Source organism: Lycorma delicatula, chromosome 1 (assembly GCF_047948215.1).
Source record: "Lycorma delicatula isolate Av1 chromosome 1, ASM4794821v1, whole genome shotgun sequence".
In the NCBI taxonomy this organism is placed as follows: domain Eukaryota; kingdom Metazoa; phylum Arthropoda; class Insecta; order Hemiptera; family Fulgoridae; genus Lycorma; species Lycorma delicatula.
This window is the reverse complement of record NC_134455.1, coordinates 113,459,895-113,478,633: the sequence shown is the minus strand read 5'-3', so window position 1 is coordinate 113,478,633 and position 18,739 is coordinate 113,459,895. Positions and strand designations below refer to the sequence as shown.

The 18,739-nt window shown below is 30.7% G+C and overlaps 1 protein-coding gene across 4 annotated transcripts in view; it reads left to right on the top strand.

The window, feature by feature from the left end:
* The window catches only part of Fak (protein tyrosine kinase 2 Fak), a 227,234-nt gene that overhangs the window by 15,496 nt on the left and 192,999 nt on the right, over nucleotides 1-18,739 (top strand). Inside the window, exon 1 of one of the 4 annotated variants that reach the window (XM_075359320.1) lies at nucleotides 13,590-13,791. The exons of the other annotated variants lie outside the window; for them this stretch is intronic. The gene's annotated coding sequence lies outside the window, so the exon portion shown is untranslated. Of the gene's footprint in view, nucleotides 1-13,589; nucleotides 13,792-18,739 lie in introns of those variants that run through there. 4 annotated transcript variants of the gene reach the window in all.

Below are 18,739 nucleotides of genomic sequence, written 5' to 3'. Positions count from 1 at the left end.
GAACTTTTGATTTATTTGATGTATGAATCATTGATCTGCTCTGCATCAAGATAAAATAATCCCTCTATTCAATATGAACTTTTTTGAATGAAAGGATGTTTTTACAAAATGTTAACTTTTAATTTAAAAATCGGTTTTTATATTTCCCGTTTACTTATTAAAAATAAGTTTCCAATTGTGTAAAATTTCAAAAGAAATAGTAAAAAATATAAATACAGATAGAATTAAATAATGATTGAACATTATTAGTATACAATTTATAATTCATTATTTTGTATGTTTAAAGGGTGTACAATAAAAGTATATCAGGGTTTTAAGTTATTTAATATCTCTTTAACTTTGATTTACAGTAATAAATCAAAAATGAAATGAAAGAGTAACACTTACAGTTTTTCTCTACAACTGTTCAATGTGAGCACCTTTCATAATGTGGCACACATCCGACCAATAGAAGAGTTCATTTCATACTTCAACTAGCATGTCTGAAGTAATGGAAATAACAGCGCTTCAATCCTGTCCCTCAAATCGGGTAGATAAATAGGTACTTAAGGCATGTATGCGAGATCCTTTACAAAATTCCAAGGGAAAAAATCTAATTGGTCAGATCGGGTGACCTTAGAGGGCACTCCAAACAAGCTCTGTCACTGGGTCTATGTTGACCGATCCAGTGGTTGGGGAAATAGTCATTCGACTGATCCCGAACAGAATTATGCCAGTAAGTAGGTATGCCATCTTGTCAAATAAAATTCTCTGCTCAGCAAAGAACATTGAACTGTGTAATGAAGAGCAATCAAGAAGTAGCCTAGAAAAAATCTATTGTTCCATTACAGTAGTTGCTAGAGTTGAATCGAAACAAAATTGAATATTTTGTTTTTCATAAAAAATTCATTTGGTGTGCATTATTGTTTAGTATTAAACAACTGGAGGAAAGAAAACAAAAAATCAGGAAATCTCTTTGAAGGTGGACAACAATGGTCTATTGATAAGATGAAGTCTGGCATTTAGCCAGTTAATGTTGGAAACACTCGAAGATCAAAAAAACTTTTAAAGGTGTAGATAGTTAAGTTAACTGTTATAATTTGTATTTGAGAAATGTGTTAGAGCCAGTTGTTATAATCACAGAGAAGTTATTTAGCATGATGGGTTGAAAAATTTACTGTAAAATTATTCACATCAAAATCCAGAAAGTTAGGTATGTGCATGATTTTCATTGATGCTAGAGTTAACAGTTAAACATGCCTTAAACTTTTAAGGGGGAACAGTTTAGTTGTGGACAAGGGGTTCCATTGTAGATGAAATTATTCTTAAGCAAATAAAAATAGAAAAACAGAAATTCAAATTTTTGAATCCATTTAGCATTTGGTCACTTTCAAAAAGATTGATGCACAGGAAGCAAAACATTACAGTATGCACTTACTCTACTGTGATTGTTGTAGCACCCAATAAATTTTTTTATAGTTTTTATGTTAGTGCAGAAATAATTATTGACATAGAACTTACAGTGTCTGATTTAAATTTGAAGAAATATTTCTATAAATTTGAATTTGTACAACAAGCCATGTGGTCTCTTACATAATTATTTATACATTTTGTTTTACTTAATGATGTCACATTTCCACTTTTTTTGCACCCAGTTTTGAAAGCTAAAAGTAAAATTGAGTATAAAATTTAACTAATTATTCTGTTAATTGTTTAATTATTTACAGGAGTTCTTTTCAAACTCTACACAATTACCACTGTTAAGTTAATTTTAAAAATATGAAATAACCCCAAAAAAGTACTGTTTTTTTAGTAGAAAGAACCTAGATATAAGTAAAATATACGTTTTATATATCAAAATAATATCTTAGAACAGAGAGTAAATAAGTCAGATTTGCACTATCTTTTATGTTATATCAGTTATAATTAGAACTGAAAATCTTATTACAAAATTGAAAGGTTTTTGCTGAGTTATGGTATCATCCTTACTTAAGTTGAAATTTAAATTGTGATTCAATTACATCTACTTGTGGACTGGCTTTCATTGAGCTCATACAATTATTTTCTGTTTTGATAAAGTATGATCAGATCTGGGTTAAAAGTTGAAATTTAATATTTATTCTTCTTTCACATTTTTCTATTAATTTTATTTGTAAATATTCGTATTTTTCAGTTAGTGAGATTTGCGTTTAAAATGGTCTGGATTTTATTGCTAAAGTACTTTATAATTCCATCATAGGTGCCATATATTTTTTTTCTGATCTTAAGTGTAATAATTTAGTTTTTCATTTTGTCAACATATTAAACTGAAGTACTTGAATTAAAAGGTTTCTGATCTGAAGGGAACTTGGGGAAAGAAACTTTGCCACCAACAACCTTGGTGTGGTGAAGATGATAAAGGAAATCTATTCTTGCAAGAGAGTTGTGTAGATGTCTTTGGACAACAAAAAATACCAGTTTGCTTAAGGGTGCTAACAAAATCTGGTTGCAGAAGCTTCCATCAGTTGTCAAACCAGTGTAAGTTCACAATATTTGGTTGTGACTACATTTCCTGTAAGTTCAGGTTCTGAATTTGCAAATAGTCATACTACATTATTAATAGTCATACTACATCTACAAAGTGTCAGTATCAGATTGCTGCTTCTAACCCAATATTAATATCTTCTTTTTTTTTTGCAAAAAAGGAGGAAACCCCTGAGATGACAACTCCTTTATTGTTGAGTCAAGGAAATGAAGTTGCAGGAGTACTTAGTCCTATAAAACCTTAGTCCTGTTTGTGTTGGTGATAACTTTGGAGAGACTTATTCGGCCTTATGTGCATTGTTTTGGGCCAGATTATTGAGTAACTTTGTTGGTGAGATAGTGGTGCTTGCTCTTTGTACTATGAGGTACAGCCTGTAGCTAAGGATTTTTCTTCTGATGACCATGTTGGTGTTATCATCTGTGATATGAATGCCATGGATAGATCATCAGCATACCTCCCCTCTATTTTGTTAAAAATTGGAAAGTTTGACTGAACACGACGAGTTCACGCTTCAATATTTTTCTCAGATTTGATCCTTTGAAACAAATCAACAAAAAGTGAGTTGTCACGTAACCAGGCATTTTGGTATAGTCTACATCATTGCCCTTTTTTATGGATTCAAATGGGGAATCTCATGTGCCATATTTATATACATCATGAATTGCATTTAAATTTAGGTGGCAAAGCAGTTCTGAAATAAGTTTTTTGGAAATTCTGAAGAAAGATAATTTTTTTAAATGATGAACAGATCCTTTTCTGACATTGAAACCATTCCCCTTGTAAATTCTTCTTTTTTTTAGAACTGTGGAACCGTACCCACTAGCCAAACTAGTGACTGAAGTACTTCCTGGTTATGTTAGGCTTTCCCCTTCTATTAAAATTCTAAAATTGCCTTAATTTTAGTATTTTTGAATTAACGTAAGTCAGTTACTGAATTTTTAGATATATATATTTTGTTAATTTTTAATTATTTATTAAACCAATTAAGTTGTATTATTATTGAAAACAAATCATGACTTCCTTTGAAATGAGATTTAAGAAAATATTTTGAAGGTTTTGAATTAGCCTAAATATCAGTGCTAAATTATGACAATGCAGCATCATACTGACATAATTCATTAATCTCACTAATAAGATGTTAATGATAGAAAACTTTTAAAACTAGTAGTGTTCGGTTCAGCTGCCTCAGTTACATACCTTATTTTAACCGTAGTAAATTAAAATGTCCAAATATTAACATGTATTGTTATATATGATTATAATCCCAGGTTAAAGATAATTTAGGCGATTTTTAGGTTAATTTTAAGGCATCAAAAGTTATTTCTCTCATCCTACACTTGATCAGTAGGCACTTTAGCACTTAATGCCATTTAATGTTAAAAAAAATTTTGTGTTGAGAGATGTCATGTCATTCATTAGTGAAGTAATTTTTTTATTTGGACAGTAAACATAAATTTATTATTAATAATGACTTAATAGACTTGTTGAGGCTAAGGGTGATAGGGTGTACGGTGTGACGACGTACGTGAGAGGATATCAACGAAATGTCTGTTGTCTACAAAACTTCTAATGACAATATATATATATATATATATATATTGACAATAAAAGTGCCTGAAACAACTATAGTAATATGTATAAGCCTTCTAACATCCAATGACCATACACCATGCTTCCCAGTTTTAAACATCCTGTCTTTTTTGTCAGAACTTCAATAGTCATCATAGTTCGTGGGGTTACTCGTCCGATGGTGATAATCGTAGAAGCTTAACCAGCGGGGTCAGAAACTGCTATTTATTATTATTATTTGATGCAAGTACTTTCTACTCTGTTTGATGGCATCGTGATTACTCACCACATTTGTGCTTCTTTAAACCCATGGCAGTGGATGAGAGAGTTCATGATGCCTTCCTCCAGCCCCAGGATAGGCCTATCTTGATTACCATTTATAATTGGAATCCAAATACCTCTGGTCTGATTTTTTTCTCGGCTGAGGTGATTGTGAGAAAGCTGATTGGGAGGCCTTTACCACTCCGGCGAAGCTAAGAACCAGGACCGATATTGTACAGCATCTCGCTGGATCAACTCGGGGATGCAGCGCTAAAGTCCTGTGTAGTGAAGCATTGTCCTTTGTTTATTCTTTCGCTGAATACTGCTTTCCCGTGTGGCTAAATAGTGCTCATGTTAGAGAGATCGAACATGAATAGGGTCATGAGACAATTAGTGGCACCCTCATGGCAACAACTCTTCCATGGCTCCCAGTGTTGTGTAACATAGCTCTCCGTGAAATTCGACGCAAAGAGGCACTTCTCAGAGAGTACAATAAAATCAAATGTTCTCCGCATCTCCCCATCCTGCAGGATATCCCTCTCAGAGAAAGGTAGCTCGCTTCAAGAAACCCACCCTTGAGTTCAGTTTCTAAGTTGATTGAACAGAATTCTTCGCCTAAAACCTGGATTTCATTCTGGGATATGTTCGATGGACGAAATAATTTTTTTAGTCCCTGACCCGTCTAATTAAATAGTTGAATGAACCTTCCTGGACTGTTTTGAATTGTTTCCGAACCGGAGTGGGCAGGTGCAGTTATTGGAAGTTTAAATGGGTACTGATGTCTGATCATTCATATGATTGCGGAGTTGATACTCAAACTACGGAACACACAGTTATTGACTGCTCTTTGCATGCCCTGGCTGGTTTGAACGGTGTGAGTCGGGGTATGAATATTTAAAGTAGTTGGATTTAGCTTTGTGACAGGAGATCGTCATTCTTTTTAGATTTGCCTTTTTTATATTAGTATTATTTAATGACTCAGGTAGTTGCCACCGATATATATATATATATCCGCACCCTATTATCTGCAGTAGTTATGTCGTGTAAAAGTACGTAGTACGTGCATTTGAGCGAATTCTGGTGTACTCCTAACAGTGTGCTTTTAGTTTGTTCACACATACACTCGGGCGAGTATGTGAGTGGCAGTTAGTCGTAGTTTGTAATTAGGCACAGTTACGAACTTTCGGGTAAAGGTCACTTTACATGATTGAAGGATGTATTTTTTTGCTTCGCCCTGTAGAAAATCAAAAGTCTATTTTTTAATGCAGCCAAAATTTAAATATTAAAAAAAATTGTTTTATTTCTGTAATGACAGGTATTTGCGTGGTTTTATATGTATATATTGTTGCAGTTCTTGATCCAGGACAATTTTCTAATGTAGCCTACGTTGTATTATTATAGTTGTAGCATTTAATATAAGTAAATATGAATAATTTTGTCACTTTAATAGTAAATTGTGAAATACTCTGTATGAAATTTGGTTTTCTGTTGTGCTAAAAATTTTCGCTATTAAATATTCCTACTTTTTTTCAAAAACGATGAACTATTTTCTTTGTTAGTCACGCAAGGGATTTAAGTAAGTTTAAAATTTAAAATAAATGTATTTTTTTCTTATGGATTTTTAAAAATAAAATAATTGCACGTTTTCTTGCTCTCAGATAAATTTCGTGGATGTTTCTAATATTACAGTAGTTTAGCTGACCTTCCGCTTCCAACAGATGTCTTTTATCTTATAAATTATGAAACCATATTTCTTCGTTAAGTTGTTATGAAATGCATATTTATTTGTACGGCGCTCAGGGCGATAGACTTAGCAGTAATAAAAGAAATATTTTTTATCCACAAAATAGGTATCGATGTTAACAGTATATGAGTAAACGGTTAATTTGTGTCACTCGTAAATAATTTTTTTCATGAATTTGCCTTGAGTTCGTAAATTAAAAAAGAAACGTATTTAGTTTCTTAAAATTTAAATAGAAATACAGCAATACCTATATAAAAGTAAAACAGTTCCACGTGTTTTTGGTATTTTTTTCCATAAAACACTTCTTACCTAGTTCCTTGGCTCGAAGAAAAACGATTGAATTATATTTGCTTTATTTGTAAATAAGTGCGCGTAACGGGTTTAGTTTTAAGTATACTTTAATTGTTTATATTATTTTATTTTATTTAAATATTGTTTATATTTATGTGGGGCTTGTGAATAATGACTCCGCTTAATACACTTGTTTGTTGATAAAATGGAATGTTATTGATTTTGAAAATTTTATTTAAAGCGCATGCTTTTACCGCAGTTACAGTGTTGCTGCACTTTGGAAAATTCCCTCATAGTGTGAGAATTCCCACCGTTTTGATTTATATAGTTATATCGGCCGCTGTGTTTGTTATTTTAAAAGAATTTGAATCTGTCTGCAAATTTTTGCTTGTAAATCTATTATTTAAAGTTTTATTCTGTCATACGATGGCTCTCTCTAGAATTTTTTGTATCGGGAATTTTTATTATTTAGTTAAAACGTTTTTAGTGTTTTTAGATCTTATTACATCTGTAGGTTTTGTTTTTACAGTTGTGGCAGAAGCTTAGCTTTTAGTCGTTCAGCGTTGACTATTGGAAGTATGAGCTGAATGGTAGTGGGGTTTAAGGGACGTCAGTGGTATTGCGACATATTCGTTGATTTGTATTGTGTTTTGTTATCGACTGAGGGAGAGTTTAACCCCTTTCGCATTATAGTAGGCGTATGCGAGAATACGTTTATTATGCTGCTGCATACTACACGTACTCTTTCAGTTAACTCGCTAACGAGGCACGATTCTTCTTGTTGACTTACCCTAACATGTCCTTTTACTAATTGTACTTTTGAATATTTTAAACTTTCTGGAGCGTAAGCTTAAATAGAGAGAAACCTATTATGTTTTTTCTTTGTATACAGTTTGACTAAAGTTATACAAAAGATCATAGCGTTTCTGCCACGTGAACTGAACTAAAAAGGGATGGTACGGGATCGATAATACGTATCGGGTATCCGGTTACTAAATCTGCAGTTTTTTACTACTTTTTTCCAGGTTTGATTCTTACGAGAATAAGTTTAGGCTTCATTAGTCTCTCACCCTTGAAGTCCGTACTGTATTCTGTGAACGGTTGATCTCGCTCGTTTTGATTTGAATTTAAATAACTGAGCTCTACAAAAAAATTAAATTAATAAAGTGAAAATTAAAATAATTTATTAAACGGAGTTGTCGATTCTAATTGATCGTGAAAGGTTTCGGCATTATCAAAAAGTATCTTATTGTATTTGTAATGTTGTAAGAATTATTTTCAGGGACATCGATCATCACTGACCAGATGACTGTCGGCAAGATACCTGTACTATGTTTTTTTTTTTTTTTTGAGTTAATTAAGTTATCTGTAGTTTCGACAGTAGATATTTGGGAAAGTTGATACTAAGAAGTTATATGGGCTAGAGTTGTACTGGGATCCAGTTTGAAATGAAAACTTTTATGAAAAATCGATTCATACATATATGTTGTTCGCCGTAATAGTAAGGAACAAGTGCAAAATTTCATTAAAATTGGTAAATACATTTGGCCGTAACTTTTACAATCGCTATAGACAAACGTCAAATAATCGATTAAATAAGATTTTGCTTCCTTCGGTCTGTTATTGTTAACTCAAACCTGTTTTCTGGAGTATTATTTCTGTAATACTGATATATTAAATATGATAAAATTTAATTGTTAGTTTAACTGTATAATTGCAACATCAAATGAGATCGGACAGAATTAACGTGAGGATTTATTTATAAATTATTTATTAAATACTGTGTGAAATTTATAAACGAAAACTGTGTTAAGTGAAATTTGTAAATTGTGCTTTTGTACCCTCGCAGAAGGTATATCGGTAGATTTTTATGGTAAAATATGAGTTAAAATTCGTGTTAGTCCAGCGTGTATCGGAATGGTGCAGAGTAGCCCATCTTTCCCGTGCGGTAGGGTGACGGTTCGATACTCTGCTTGATTGTTATATTTTAATGATAACGGGTCTGCAGAACTTTCCCAGTCGCTGTTCTATTGTTGGGTTCTAATTAACTACACTTCTTGGTCTGATCACCCAGAGACGTAACGATTAATATGCGGTCCATCAGGACTTCCTATTGTAGTCAGTTGGGCCATAACCAGATCTGTTGTGTTGATTACATTTACTTGAATGTAAATTTTTTCAAATTCTTATTCTCAGCAACATTCGGGTTCAGGAAAGTACGGAACCGTGTTACAGAATTTATTTTTATTTGATCATGTTTACGGTCGAATAGAAGATTAGTTTAAGAATTTTTATTGGGGTTCGTGAATTCTTACGTCTTTCACTCATCGCTCAAGAAAAATTAAACAATGAAAGCCTAGTCTTCGGATTCGCCAGTTGAAGGCTTAATTAATAACAAATTAATGAACACATTAATTGAAGCGCTTTTTGTGTACGTTACTGAAAGACTTGAATAATTCTGCTCTATTGCGTGACATAACCCATTCGAATGTTTTGTTATATTACTTATGTTATCTTGAAACGTTTTCGTGTTCTTGGGAAATAGTATAATTTTGCTTAACAGGAAATTTAATTTTGATTTGTTTATGTAATAAAGTTAATCATCATTTTCATTCAACCACTTTTTGTATACAACATATTTGTGAATAAAATAATCGGGTTAAATTACCGATGTAGTTATGAAGCTGTTGTTTGACCGTCATATCATAATAGTTTTATTTACTGTTCATGTATAGCGTCCGAATAAAAATCAAGAGCGATTTTATGTTATTATTTTTGATCTTTTATAATAAAAGTAGTGAAACTTCCCTTTGTCTTAAGTTAAATCATCGTCAGATATTGTAATCAAATATTATTATTATTAGTTAAGGATTTTTTCGTAGTTTACATTTGGGTCGTAGATGATGTTAAATCAGATCATCGCTATTGTAATTCTTACCTAAATTTCTCCCCGTTTTTCCGAATGTGAAGAATATTTCTTTAATAATGTTACTTCCACTTTCATTACCATTCTCTCTCTCTCTCTCTCTCTCACTGTCTCTCTCTCTCACTCACTCTCTTTGTTTGTTTGTGTGTATGTGTGTGTGGTTCACAAGTGGAGACTTATATTCACTTATTTAACGAGAAACCAGACCTTTATTTGATGATCAAACGTCCCCGTTTTTTGTAGAAAACTGTTAGAGAAACAGTCTAGGATTATCCTCTTTTTTTTCGAAGGAGACTAACGTGTACTCGGAGTAGATTGTACCTAGCCGAATTTCATGTTTACGTACAAATTATTCAGAGGTATTTGTAATAAATGTTTTCATCTACTAATCCCTTTATGAAAACTGATAAGTTTTCTAAAAAAACTTGGGTGTTTTGCTGCCAACATTCATGCAGTGCAACTCGTGCAATAAAACTACATTGCAGAATTAAGTATCCTTTCAGTATGGTAAAGTAGATAGATACTTGTGTTATTTCAGAATAGAGAATACAAGTATTATTTCGGCATTATCAAAAAGTATCTTATTGTATTAGCAATGTTATAAGAATTATTTTCAGGGACATCGATCATCACCGACCGGATGACTGTCGGCAAGATACCTCTACTATGTTTTTGCTATCTGTGTAGATAAGTTAATAATTTTATTGAATTTCGAGTATTTGTATTTATTAACACAATACGGCAATTGTTACGAAAGAAATAAACTCTGAAATAAACGAAAGAAATAGTACTCTGAAATAAATTTCGTTCAATCAAAATAAATTAATATGTTATTATGTTAACTGTATTGTAATCGTATAGACTAGGCTTAAAAATTTGCACTTGTTCCTTACTATTACGGCGAACAACATATATGTATGAATCGATTTTTCATAAAAGTTTTCATTTCAAACTGGATCCCAGTACAACTCTAGCCCATATAACTTCTTAGTGTATAGTCCTGTTTTCTAGATGGTCTGTGAAGTTGAAAAATTAAAATTTTTAATATTTTTTCTCAGTAATTTGAATATTATCTTCCTTTTTTTATCATAAATAATTTGTTATATATTCGTACGTTGATTGACAGTTGAACCGCTTCGGGTGAAATTTTTTTTTTATTGAATTGCTATCTGTGTAGATAAGTTAATAATTTTATTGAATTTCGAGTATTTGTAACACAATACGGCAATTGTTACGAAATTTATTTTATTAAACGAAAGAAATAGTACTCTGAAATAAATTTCGTTCAATCAAAATAAATTAATATGTTATTATGTTAACTGTATTGTAATCGTATAGATTAGGCTTAATTGAAATATAGACAGCGTTGCACTATTATTACAAATGCTACTGAGTTTAAGGTTCTGGTTCACTTATATAATAACTAATCTTAGGTAATTAGCTAACCAGGGCATGCTGCATTCGTGTTATATTAGACTATATTTAAAACAGTTGAGTTTTTTAACTCTCTGTCTGTGAAGAAAGAACGGTCGTTCATTTATGAGCTTTTAGCTGTCTTGGTTTCATCTTTAACCATTTGCAAAGGTTTTCCCAATCGTTTTGGTAATTTTTATATTCTTAACTACGATTAAAATGGGTAAAATTTAAAATAAAATATACCAAGGTAAAGATTTTAGTAAAATATTAGTGTTTATTTAATGTACGAACAAACATACTTCACATAAAATATTCGATATTTCAAACGATGTAAAAACAATGGATTAAATCCCTTGAAATCGGAATCAGTCTTTTCCGATTTTTATTTAGAATCAGACTTTTACAGACTTATTCCTTATGACAATTATAGTTGTATTATCTCCTATAACCAATTAACAACTGTAGGATATTAAAAAATAATGGGCTTATCTGAGCATCACCAAAATTTACAAGAAATTTATACGTTATTCTGGTATGTTTCGAACGCAAATAAGAAATTTTCATGATGAAAGTTTTGTAGTAATTTTTAACGACAAAATATTTTTTTTCTTTGAACTTAACGGTAACGCCAGACTTATATTACTCCTTTCAAACGATATTTCACAAATCTTGTATAATTGAAATTAATCTGAAGGTCTGTAAAAGCTGTCTGACGGAATTCAGCAGAATGAATCCTCATGAATGTCTGACGAGAATAAACAATCGTTTATTCTCAGACTTATTAATCGTTTATTTCAGACATGCAATCGCAAGTCTGAAATAATTATTGAATGATTTTGTGTGTGTTTCGATCGATGCATAATAGAATGTTTATTGACATGTAAGTGCATATAAATCTTTCTTAGCCGAATTCTTTGAGTCCAGAAGTGATTCAATTGTCTTCATGTTGAAAACTCAGTATTCAGGTTCAAGTTTATTTTCTCTTTGAATTCTTATGGTAACATTTGTTTATTGTGTAGTTTCATGTGCAGGAGGAGGTTGAGAAGAGTGTGATAAATTATTTTTGGAAAAATCTCAGATTGTGACCGGAAATTGAACACAAAAGTGAGTAATGTGAACGCTAGCAGCTAACCGCTACACCATATACCCAACTAGTTGAAGAAAAATCTACATTCGTTAGAAATTATTCTGCTCAATCTAAAATCTTGAAATTCGCCTTGTCCATACCGGAAAATATTAAGATTTCAGTACATAAAATTTTTAGTTGTCAAATGAAAGATCTTACAATGTTCATTAATATTTCCTTTAACGCAGTTTTTTTTTTTTAGTAAAAATATCCGTCAGCCGGTAAATTATTATTAGTAATAATTCAGTATTTTTATAATATTTTAGGAGGAATTAAAAGATCTGGCAGCCAGCCACCGGATAGGAAACGAGACCGTAAGCCAGTCAGGGGCAGCTCCCTCCAATCTTATACACAATAGACACGCTAGGTCTAAAGATCCTGGCACCTATGTCAGGATCTGTAATAAATGCCAGCTTCTTAAGTAAATGGGGAAGAAAGGATTAAGAAATAGGGATGTGGTGTGAAAAGACGGTTTGTGGTCAACATTGTACCTTTCAAAAAAATCGATAATTATAGTTTCGAACGTCCATTACAGCTGAATAAACGAGTATGATGTGGTTATTTATGATGTAAGAAATAATACACTCTGAGGAAAATTCAAAGTCTCCTTCACGCAGCATCCTACCATCTCCTTTGTAATCTCTCGGGGATCGGAAAATTTTTGTCCTAGATACATTTCTTATCACTAATTTTTCTTTTACCTACTTAAATTAATGATGAGACAAATATTGATTTTTCTCAGAAATTTAAGACCCGTTCGAGAAGCGGTTTCCTAAAGAAACAACCTTACCGAAATTGTACAGCGCGGTGGCGTATAGAAGTATCCAACTGATAATCCGTAAACCGTTCAGCCAGACCTCCAACGGAGGTAAAATTTTGTATCTGTAATAAATAATTGTATTAATTCCCTTTTATTTACTGTATAAGTAATACTCCGTTGCATTTTATATGTAGTTTATTGAAATAATTGTATTAATTTAATTTGTATGTGTATACTTATTTTATCTTACTTATCCCATTTTTGTTTAAGGACCCTTTTAGTAAATTGAAGTACTGTAATATTTTTTAACTAAAAACAAAATTATTTCTTTAAACTTATATGATCCGTAATGTACATATATTTAACTGTACGGTAAAAATTTTACTTTCTGTAAAAGTTTTTATTTAAGAACAAAAATTTTTTTTGTTTTCGATAATATGTACTTCTGTAATATGTTATAATATAAATATAATTCTGTATGCACGAAAATTTACCAAATTGAAACTTTTGAAAGAAAGTAATTTGCTAGCCGCATCTGTTATTTTCTGTTAATGAGATCTTATTTTTCAGTTTTTTTTTTGATATTAATTTTGTTAGCTGTTTCAAGACTATGCGAGGTGTTTAGGTTAAACCGGTAATTTTTTGGCTGTAGGAAGTATTTTCTGCTTAGAAAAAAGTATATAATAATCGGACCGCGAATGATATTTTAAAATTTATTTGGATTTGACAGCACGTAATTGTTCATTTATTAAACATATATTTTTTTTTAATGCGATAGAAGTAATGAAATCTGTCACAAACTGATAAATTTAAAATAGTAATATACATTGTTTTCATTTTCGTACGATATTTTTTACGGGAATGTTGGCATGATTGTTGTGTAGCCGGTACACGTGACGCATTGAATCAGTTGTACCAAATGTACGGTATTGATTTTCATTACAATACGCGTCGCCGGACAACCGTACGTTTACTTCTTGGTTTGTACGTGTGGTGCCGTTAATCCAATCAATCGGTTATGACAGTCGTAGTAGTTAATTGTGTTGTGAATATTTATGCTTAAACTTCGTTTTGATTTTAAAACTTCATTACCATTCATTTAGTATTTGTATTATTGTAATTTTTATTTATTATATAATATTCAGTGGTGCCAACAATTAATAAAAAGCGATACGATTTTATTTAATCGGAACAGGTTGTATTATGTTAACCGATTTTATTTATTTATTATAGTTTTATTTTTCATTTAAAATTATTATTTTTTTTTTAAGAATAATTATTTTACCTTACTTATTTTTCTCCGAATCGGTGATATTTCAGTTTCATTTTTTTCTCGAAGTCGCTCTTATTTTTGTAGGCGTTTAGCATTAATCTATTTTTTAACGAATAATTATAACATTAAAAGTTTACTGTCTAATTACGTTGTTAATCAACGTTTGTGACTTATTATTTTTTTGCTGGCGATTCAAGGGTTGATGTAGAAGAAAACTCCAATTGTAGACCTTATTTTATTTAATTTATCTTGTAATTAAAAGAAATTATTCATACTGAACAACATTCAGTTTTTCTATAATAAATTTATTTAAATTGCTCTAAATGTTTTCAAAAAATTGAGTTAGATTTCGGCCGATTTACACAGAACATTGTTAATCAATGTCAAGAATGTTTAAATCGTTGATGCTATATCTTATGTTTAGGTTTTAGTTAAAGAATTATTAAAAAAAAATAATAATAATTAAAGGAGTAGGAGGAATAAAGGAAAGGAAGTATCGGTCGGATTGGTTTTAATTTCAAGGTGTATCGTTGCTAATTTTATTAATGTTTTACAATCTATATATGCAGTGTCGTAAGAATTTGAATTTTTTTTAGTAAAAATATCCGTCAGCCGGTAAATTATTGGTTTAAAATGCTTAAATAGTAATTTGACGTTTATATAACTATTACGGTTCAATAAATTAAGAATTAAGTATCCGAACCCCGAGTTTCCATTTAGATCATCTGCTCACAGTTTTGTTGTTCATTGAGCTGTAGGTTCAATAAGGCCTTTTAAATGATGCATTAGCTTTTTAATTCTCGATTGTGAACTATTTCATAGTACTGTTATTTCGTTATCGGATTACATTTAAACAGTATTTTTATTAATCGGTAAGCTATCTCTTAAATTTCGAAGTTCATATTCTGTTTGATTTCAAAAAGTGTGTATGCAATGTCTGTCAGGCGGATTTGAACCTCATAATGCTGCCTTCAGGTTTAATGTGAAGCCAGTGTTTTACAGTCGACCGATAGTTAAAGTGATGTAACCGGTGCTTTATTCCGTGCCCGAGATAAATTGCTAGTAATTATTTAGCCGTATTTAAAATTCATTCGCGGTATATCAATGTACCTTCGTAAACTACTGCTTAGTAAATATTAAACGGGTAATTTATTCTTTGAAAATTAAATTTCTTCTTGGAGTTTTCTATGTATTCCACAATCACCGTTAAACTATTTTTAAAGAGTACATACAAATTTTTAAGTGTTTCATGCGATTGTAAGCAGAAAATTATTTTACTTTTTTTAAAGATTTTAAAAATCGATTAACACTTAGCCATTTGTAAAAACTTTATATCGTAAAAAAAAACTTTGTCTTAAAGACAAAAAAGACATTAAGATATAAAACACATTTCATTATAAATAATGAATTTATTATGTAGTTTTTTCGCATTAAAAAGCGTGTTCGGTAGATTTTCATTAACTGTTTTTATTATGTAAATTATGTTTAGTCATAGTAAAAATAAGATATGGTTCATCATTATTGATGACTCATAAGTTGGAATCGCGTATTCTGCGTATATAGTATTTTTTAACTTGGGATGTAGTAATTGATTAATGATTTTTTTTGTGCATCAAAATATTAAAATCCGTATTCTTTTATATATATATATTTTTTCTTTTATATTCTTTTTCTTCTTAATAATAAACATTAATTTTGTTTTTGAATAGCGTAATACAAAGTATACATTTTTCAGTTTGATAATTTACGTATTGATCATTTAAGTACTGTGTACATTATAGAGTACATAGTGTATTTTTGTGCGAGTATGTATTTTTAAAAAATTTAGATTGCTGGCGCGCATGCATCCTTGCTATAATCTCATGACTTAATACGAGCAGCATGTCCGTTGCATATTACTAACATGCCGTTTTTCACACTGCGGAACGTACGGAAATTTTTGTTTTCTTTAGAATTTATGATCAGTTTCGTTCCTTTGCGGTTTGTCAGTCTTCTTTTTTTCAAATCGGATCGGTATTTAGTATAAAGATCACTAATTCGATGTACCGCAACGAAAAGTTGTATTCTAATAAACTGGTTCTTATAAAATTCATTTTTGTCTAATAAAACGGAAAAAAGTATAAAAAAATAAATTAAAAAAAGGGCCTTTTCTGAAACCTTCTACTGAATCGGATATTATGTTGAATAAGTATTTAAATTTTTCTTTTGCTGGGGTGATTTGAATATATGTCACATGACGGCTGAACTGGAGAAATTTTATTTATAATCTTTGGTAATTTTTTGGTGTAAAATTTATTTACATCTATTTTGATCTATTTACTTCTTTGTAGTTATTACATTATTTTATCGGCGCTTTTACTTTTTGTTTTAACATCTTTTCAGACGACGACTAATTATAACTTCTTGGAAAATGTTTGGTCGTCATATTTCTTTAAGGTAAATAAACATAATTCGGTAATTAAAGTAGATTATAATCTCCGACACGTACCGTTTGAATAATTTGATACTGTATGGTTGTTATTTAATGTTCATGTTTTCATTAATCGTTCTTATTTTTTTCTTTCTTTTCAGTAGATTTTCATATTTATTTGTGATACAAAACATGGAGGTATTTGTTCATTAATATAATTCATCAGAAATATTTCTTTATTATAAATAAAACGTGACGATTTCAATTACCTATACCTTATAAAATCTGCTGTCTTACTAATTTATTTTTAAAAAATTATTCTTTGCTTATCCCCCGTGTTATTCTGTATCGGTTTACATCAACCTATTACAAGTTTCTTACGAATTGTTATTGTAAAATTTCATTTTTTGTGAAAAAAGCGTATGGCGCAATTTTAAGAAACATGGTGATTTTTAGGTTTTTGGGAGGGGACTTGCTGGTAAGCAGTATTTTCCCTTACATCTGTTATCTATTGATTTTTCAGTCAGCTGTTCACAGTACTGCGTCCCTTACTGCGTTTTACCGTACTAGCTCTGCGCTATTGCAGTTAGGCTGGTCAGGGTCGATGTACGCGTTGATAGTATACTAATTTTAATTAGTTTCTTTAAATTTAACGCAATATTTAAACAATTTTACTTTTTGAAATTTATTCGATAATCGGAATGTAAAAAAAAAGAAAATTTTCACGGTCGTGATTTATAAGTAGCTGTCTATGATGGTATTTTTAATTGTTATTAAGAATTCGCTTATTCTGTAGGTTGTCCTGAAGACCTGTTTATAATAATTTAATTATGATTGTAATTTTTTTCTTTATTGTTGGAAAAGGTATTGGAATGTTATTTTGTTTATATTAATGCAGTTAAAGAACAAAAAAAAATCGAAGATTACATAAACATACAGCTTTAACGATAGACGCTATTAGTTAATAGATAATTTTTGTTTATAAGATAGCTTAATTAGACTTAATTATGTTATTTTTGTTTATTTTGACAATTTTGCATGGTTTGTTTTCTTATCGCAAAATTTTTATAGCCGTTTTAATAATCGATCTAATGCGTTATAATGATTGAAATTTTTATATGCTATTAGTAAATGAATCATTCATCAGATAAAGTAATTTAGTTGTTTTAATCGGTATTGATAATCCATAGTTTTTTTTTCTTAAGTAATGTTACAATTTAATGCTATTTCTTTTAAGAGTAAAGTTAACGGTTTTTAAATCGCTAGGCTTGCCGACTACTGTCCAGAAACGTTATTACTATTTGCGTTGTACGTTCATCTTAAAATGATTAGGCGCTTACGTAAATCCACCGGGTTGGTCTAGTGGTGAACGCGTCTTCCCAAATCAGCTGATTTGGAAGCCGAGAGTTCCAGCGTTCAAGTCCTAGTAAAGCCAGTTATTTTTACATGGATTTGAATGCTAGATCGTGGATACCGGTGTTCTTTGGTGGTTGGGTTTCAATTAACCACAGATCTCAGGATTGGTCGAACTGAGAATGTACAAGACTACACTTCATTTACACTCATACATATCATCCTCATTCATCCTCTGAAGAATTATCTAAACGGTAGTTAGCGGAGGCTAAACAGGAAAAAGAAAGAAAGGCGCTTACGTAAACCGTTTCTCTTACGATGTCGGGCGTTATTACGATCTCAGTTTACAAATATGTATAATTTCTACTCGGCTGCATGCATGTCTTATGTTATTCTATCCTGTTTTGTCATAAGATACGAAAGTAGTTTTTTTGTTGTGTTGATATAAAAGAAAAGTGTGAGAAAATTATGTCGTTCTTTATGATTTTCTTTGTAGGTATTATTTTGAATTTGTAAATTTATTTTTTAACGTGTGCCATTAATTAATTGCAAAGTATTTTTGCAGGAATTTTATAGCGCATTTATTTGCACCAGAAACAGGTTATCTGTAATTCTTTTTTGCGATCTTTTTTAATATTGATGGTTACTTTAATGGAAGCTTTTATAAAAAAAATAAAAAGTGTATTTGGGGAAAAAAGTGCTTGTTAACAATTGATTATTATACTATAAGTGTTGTTATTACTACTCTGCGCTGGCACATACACCGCACACACTAACAAGTTTTGTATTACGTAAACTTTAGTCGGTTTTTTGTGCTTTTTCTTCATAAATCACGTGAAATAGGTGAGGAAGGTCGTTTTTTTATGTGGTACCGAAATACTTAGCATCTTAATTTGAGTTTGTTTAACCAAACTATAGATTCACAATACAAAAAGTGTACCAAACGCTGATCTCTATATTTCTTTTAACGTAAAAACTTACCTGAAGGATTTTTTTGGCAGTATATTTTTTAATAATTATAGAATGAAAGAATTGCTTAACACGTTAATTTATTATTACTTTTTGGTTAATTTCAATTATTTATTCTATTTGGTTAATTAAAATGTA